Here is a 6791-nt window from a genome sequence, read left to right as displayed (position 1 = left end):
TCCCTACATATAAACTAGCCCATTTTTCCTTTTTACAAATAGATAGTGCTCATTGTTGATTTGGGATAAATCTGCAAATAAAAACATGTTCATAATGCAAGGTACATATGCAAGTAATGCAATTAACATGAAGTTTTTTTTCTCAATAGATGGTCTAATTTGTTTGTATTTTGGTGGTCAATCCCTTTATCAATGGGAATTCCAAGATTTATATAAATTTCCTTTAATATTTAAAGTAGGCACCGTGTTAAGGAAAATGAAAGATCTATATACAAAGATTCTTCTTTTGTCGTATTTATATAAGCTTTATATAATTTTGAGTAAAATTAATTATTTATATATATTCTTAGTCATTTCATAATATAATTAGGAAAACAACTGTGTCATAATATATTAATCTTTTGCAGTCTACATTAACTTTGAAATTGGGGTATTTTTCATCCATATTCAAATCAACAATTAAGAAACCATTATGTAGATTTAGTTACCTACTGCATTGCATTTGCTTATTAGAGTAGATAATTAGTACCGATATTTTAATGACAACTCTTATTTATGTTTTTGGTTTTGTTGTGGAACAACAGGGTATTTGTAGGTGGCCATTTTTTTTTTTTTTAAGCTGTGTGGAGGAAAGAAACCAACAAGTGCTTATTCTATTTTCTACTTATATTATTTAAAAGAATTTGCAAAGTTGTTTTATTCTAGCAAGATACAGTCCTCCAGTTAATAACCAGAAAAGGAAAAGCCTGTTTCAACAGTATAACTAGTTAGCGTCTCTTTATTCTTTATTTTTTCCTGTGTTTTCTAGGCTTGAACAAGATTTTTCCTTTGTTTTCTAAGCTTGAACAAGGTGAAAAACAATAGTGGAAATAGATCAACTTACGTACAACAAATTTTTTTTTTTAGGTTCTTACTATAAGACTCATGCACTCACTAGAGAGAGACAGTGAGAAATCACCCCCTGGGGAGATGGCTATGTTGCAATACCCCTCCATTTTCCTCTTGGAATTTTGGGTACACATGCACACATGCCCAGAGTGAGTTTCAGGTCATGGGGTCTGTGGGACTCAAACCATGGTTGGCCATGTAAGATTCCAGTGCCCTAACCACCATGTCTTCTGCTAGCCCCCTGAAAAAATATTTTAAAAATTATTTATTTTATTTGTTGTTGTTATTATTATTATTATTGTTATTTTAATTTGACCAGAGAGAGAGAAAAAGAAAGTGAGAAGGTAAGCTGCCAGGTCCAGGACTTGAACCATGTTTGACCATGTGGAAGTCCAGCACCTCAACCACCACATTACTTGCTGGCCCCCTGAAAAAACATTTTTAAAGTGTCAAATATGCGTGTACTAGAGACTATTATAGAAATATGTATTTAGCTATAGGGATGCGGACACTTGACCTAACAGGCATTACCTTGTTGCCTGTTTTCCAATAAGAAACTGAGAATGATCAAGGAAAATGACTGGCATACGCTTGCAACTAGTTCATGATATGAGAGATTCTGTTTCTGACCATTTTAATTTTATGAATGTGACAGCATTATAACTTGATACTCTTGCTACCACAGGTAAAACTGGGGGACTAGCAGGTGGTGAGGTAGCTGCTGAGGTGCTGAGGTGATCAGGTGGTGGACACCCACATGGCTGCCTGCGGTTCAATTCCTGAACCTGGGGCTTTTCTCTCTCTCTCTCTCTCTCTAGTCAATGTATATGTCCTATAGCAAATTAAAAAAATAGTAATACTAAATAAAATTAAATAAATAATTATCTTTTTTTTTAGAAAGATATTTTGCTATAGGGCATTTGTGCTTGCCAGAAAGACAGAGACCGAGAGACAAAAAAGCAAGAAATCACTCCCCCCAGGGAGGATGGCCACACTGCAATTCTGTCTCCGTTTTCCTCTCGGGATTTTGAGCATGCAAATTTGTTTTACAAATTTTAAAAAAAACGTAAAACAAAACAAAACAAAAACCTATAGTCTGAATAATGCTAAAAGAAAACTGTCACATCTTTCTATATATTGCAATATACTGTGTGTTTTAACTTGATCTTCATGGCATAAAATGTTAAAATTAGGCCCTGAGTGTCTTCTACGTAGAGTAAAATTACCATCCTCTCTGCTTCCTAACCTTGCAAACATTATGTGGACTATAGTGCCTTTCTTTGCAACATAATCTCTTTTTGTCTGAGGGTGAAGATATTTCAAATCTGCCACCCCAAAGATACCACTTTGAGGTATTGATTATTTTGAGCTGCAAGCACTTAAAAATAACAGATGCAGAAAGCTGTCTTATAACTTCCCTTTCTACCTAAAATGAGGTCATAAAATTGTAAGAAATGTGTCATCTCCACTGTATTAGGAAAAGAACATTTTTGTCTTCAGAAATGAGAAATCAGCACTGGAACAGACCTGTGTAAAAAGAGTTACTAAAATAACCCTTACCTTCTATTAAATTCCCCTCCCCCGTTTCCTCGTTACCATTCTCCAGTTTACTGCCCTTGGCCCATGCTCTGTTATCTTTTCACGTGCTACAATTTACTGTTACTTGTGTGAAAAAGCATATATGGTTTTGGTCCTAATGGTTTCTGCAAGTCTTTATTTCTTTCTAAGGACTCCTTGTATGTATTAAAAATAAAATTGCATGTCTTCCTCCTGTTAATCTGTTATGTCAATTTAATTTTTGGGCCACCCATGGAGCCTGAGTGTCAAAGATTTTCCTCTCCCTACAAGGCTTTTTAAGAAACTGTGAATGGAGAATTGTTTTCTTAATGTCTAAAAACTTTTTAAAAAGTTTTTACTCCTATTCTTTAACAATTCTTTAATATTTCAAAAATGATTATGAGGAAAAAATTACCTATTTTTTCATGCATTAAAGTTATGGTCCAGATCAGGGTGCCAGCAGGGACATTGGGGGTTAAGCCGCTGAACTCCCACATGTCGACTGCAGTTTGAATCTCAGACTTGGGAGCTTGAAAATGATACCAAGCATGTGTGTGTGCATGCCCCAAATCCCAACAGAATAGAAGAGAAGACACTGTAGCATTGCCATCCTCCTTGCGGGGGTGGGGATGACTTCTCACTCTCTGTCTATCTCCTTTAGGCAAACACACACACATCCAAGGGCAAAACCTAAAAAGAAAGTTATGGTCCATAGTATTTTTTAGAAATCTAAATTGAGTATTTATGGTCACTAGGTGGTATCATGTCGGCTAATTATGTCTTTAGAATCAGAAGAACTCTTGAGGATCTATAGAAATTCACTGAACACTTTTTGTGGAATCAAAATTAAAAAAAAAAAAATCCTATAAATTCTTAGCACTAAATCTCAGTGCTAAGGCCAATAGCACAAATGCATCCAAAACCAATTCCTACTGCTCCACCTGATTTTTGGGCAATTAAGCTTACAACTCCCAACATAAATGATTACTATTAGAATTGGCTTTAACCTGTTTTTTAAACTGCCAGTGGGCATGTGTACTTACCAGAGAGAGACATAGAGATGGAAAGGGAGAAAACACAACCCTCTCAGTGGGATGTGGTCATGTCACAGTCCCTCCTGCTCCATTTCTTGCTTCTGTTGGTGGTTTGGGAGCATGCACGCAACACACCCTGAGTGATTTTTAAATTGCTGGACCTGGGACTCAAACCATGCAGGATTTGGCTCCCTTACCCACTAGTTTATGTGGATGGCTCGATAATTTCATTTTTTAAATTGAGCAAAATATTCATTCTCATAAATTTCCTGGGGCCAGCAAGTAGCATAGTAGTTAAGGTACTAGACTCACTTGGTAAATGGAGGTTCAAATCCCAGACCTGGTGCTTAAAAATCATACTGAGCACATATGCATGTGTGTCTAAAATCCTGAGGAAGAATGGGAGAGAAAGGATTGTGGTTGGCCATTACTCAGGGAGTGATTTTTCACTTTTTCTCTCACTGTCTCTTTGTATCTCTCTGGTAAGGGCACACACCTTATAGCAACCACTCCCCCCGAAAAAATCCTGGCATCCTTTCAATTTTTGCTTCTTTTTTTTCTTGGAGAGGTTTTTGCTGTAGGGCATGTGCTCTCACCAGACAGAGAGAGACAGAGAGACAGAAAGCAAGAAATCTCCCCCCGGGGGATGGTCACGCCGCAATCCCTTCTCCTCCATTCTCCTCTTGGGATCTTGGGCACGCACGCACACGTGCCCGGTGTGAGTTTTAAGCCACCGTATCCGGGACGCGAACCGTGGTCGACTATGTGGGTATATATATATATCTTTTCTTTTTTTAATTTCTACTTCTTACAATTTTTGTGTAGAGAAGATTCTGTGGTGAATGAATTTCTGGATACCCATATCTTGAGCTCCTTAGAGATGGCCTAGTCTCTTACGTACTTTGACTCATACCAATCTGAAGTCAGTATAACCTTTCATAGAAAATAACCAACTCAGGTCCAACAGTTGGTGTAATGGCTATGGCGCTAGACTCCCATGTAGGCAACCATGGTTCAAGTCCCGGACCTGGTGGCTTAAACTCACGCTGGGTGTGTGTGCGTGCATGCCCAAGATCCCAAGAGGAGAATGGAAGAGAAGGGATTGCAGCATGGCCATCCTCCCTAGGGGGTGATTTCTTGCTTTCTATCTCTCTGTCTCTGTCTTTCTGGTAAGCACATGTGCCCTATAGCAAAAACCTCTCAAAAAACAAAACAAAAACAAAAACAAAAAACAACAAAAAAAAAAACACCACAAAAACAAGAAAATAACCAACTCAATGGTCAATTGTGTATTAGTACTAGTAATACAGTCCTGGTATTTTATAAGGATGAAAGTCAAATCAGAGCGAATTTGCCAAATATGTTCTGTCCTAGGGTCTTAGATTATTACAGAATTCATATTTGGATGAAATACTATAAATTATTTCAACACACATTATATCCTTTAATTTCTTTATAATATTTTAAAGCAGGCTGCATTCAAATATGTGCCCTATAATTTAGGCAGAAATTAAATTCAGTACATTGAACATGTTAGGAACTAAACATGGTAAAATATTGGAAGACTTAAGACCAGAACCATATATATATATATATTTTTTTTTTTTAAGGTTTTTGTCATAGGGTGTGTGCTCTCACCAGAAATAGACAGTGGGAGAGTGAGAAATAACGCCCCCCCCAGGGGGATGCCTATGCTTCAATCACTTCTCTATTGTTCTGCTGGAATTTGGGGTATGCATGCATACATGCACATGCACCTGGCATGATTTTCAAGGCACCAGGTTCAGGACCTGAACTGTGGTTGGCCATTTGGGAGTCCACTGCCCCAACTATCATGCCTGGCTCCCAGAGCCATATTTCTTTTACTTTAACTTAATACCACTTAAATGAAGAATAAGTTAAAGTACTTTAGAATCAACTGGAACCTTATCTCTTATTAAGTTAAAGTAAAGGTAGGCGCACACCTATACACATGCATTGAATCATAAATGTTTTAGAGCTAAGAAGAACTTTAGTGTTGCAATAAATTTAAGAGAAATGGCAAGAACATTAGCTTGCATGTAGGGTCCTGAATTCTGTTAATGATCCACCAACTCCAGAATATTGTCTTGAAGTTTAGTTACAGAGAACATAGAACCCAAATCCAACTTGACATTTGAAATAATATGTCACCACTATATGACTTCTTTTTACACATTTCAAAATACTTTGACAAATAAATCTAATTACTATTGGGGGAACGAATGATCAACTTTGCTTGCTTTTATAAAGATGTGATAGCAGTAGAAAATTGAAACATTTAATTGGATGTGATAGTTAATTAAACATGGCATATTTTCAAAAGCTACATATTTCAAAAGTTGTGTATTTATGCAATTTGGTCTTCCCAGTGCTTAACTTCATCTTGCTTTAATGAGTATATTAAAAAATATGACCAAAGGACCAGCAGTTAGCGTAATGGCTATGTCACTGGACTCCCAGGTAGTAGACAACGGTTTGAGTCCAGACCCGGTGGCTTAAACTCACGCCGGGCACGTGTGCGTGTGTGCGTGCCCAAGATCCCAAGAGGACAATGGAGGAGAAGGGATTGCGACGTGACCATCCTCCCTGGGGGGCGATTTCTTGCTTTCTATCTCTCTGTCTCTCTCTGTTTGTCTGGCGAGCACACGCACCCTATAGGAAAAACCTTTTCCAAAAAGAAAGAAAGAAAGAAAAATATGACCAAGAAACTTAAGGTACTTTAAGAAGTTTAATAATTGCTTAATTATATGTCTGAATGATTAGTCAGATCATATCATATGCCTATACTTGAAATACAACCTGTAGCATTGAGCTAATAATGCAGGTAGGTTGCTTCTTTAATGTAGTTTATGATTTGTAAGCAGTGATGACTTGATAATTATATTCTTAAGCCAGCATTTAACTAATGTACTTAACTTCATCTGAAACACCGCTTGTACTTAATCAGTTTATCATCCTTGTGTTTGTGTGTATGTGTGTACCTGTGTATGTCTTACAGCTGTTATTTCACGAAATCAAGAAGGGCCAGGAGAAATGGGAAAAGCTGTGCTGATTCCTAAAGATGACCAGGAGAAAATGAAAGAGCTGTTTAAGATTAATCAATTTAACCTTATGGCCAGTGATTTGATTGCTCTTAACAGAAGTCTGCCAGATGTGAGATTGGAAGGGTAAGTTTTACATTTATTATATAATCTTTTTTATTAATAATCCCCATGTTTCAGAAGCTCAGAGCATCAGCTAACTCAGATTAAATTAATTCTAGAGATGCCTGGTTCTGAGTAACTATGACAC

Source organism: Tupaia chinensis, unplaced genomic scaffold (genome assembly GCF_000334495.1).
Source record: "Tupaia chinensis unplaced genomic scaffold, TupChi_1.0 Scaffold149325_1, whole genome shotgun sequence".
Lineage (NCBI taxonomy): Eukaryota > Metazoa > Chordata > Mammalia > Scandentia > Tupaiidae > Tupaia > Tupaia belangeri.
This window is presented reverse-complemented; position numbering follows the sequence as displayed.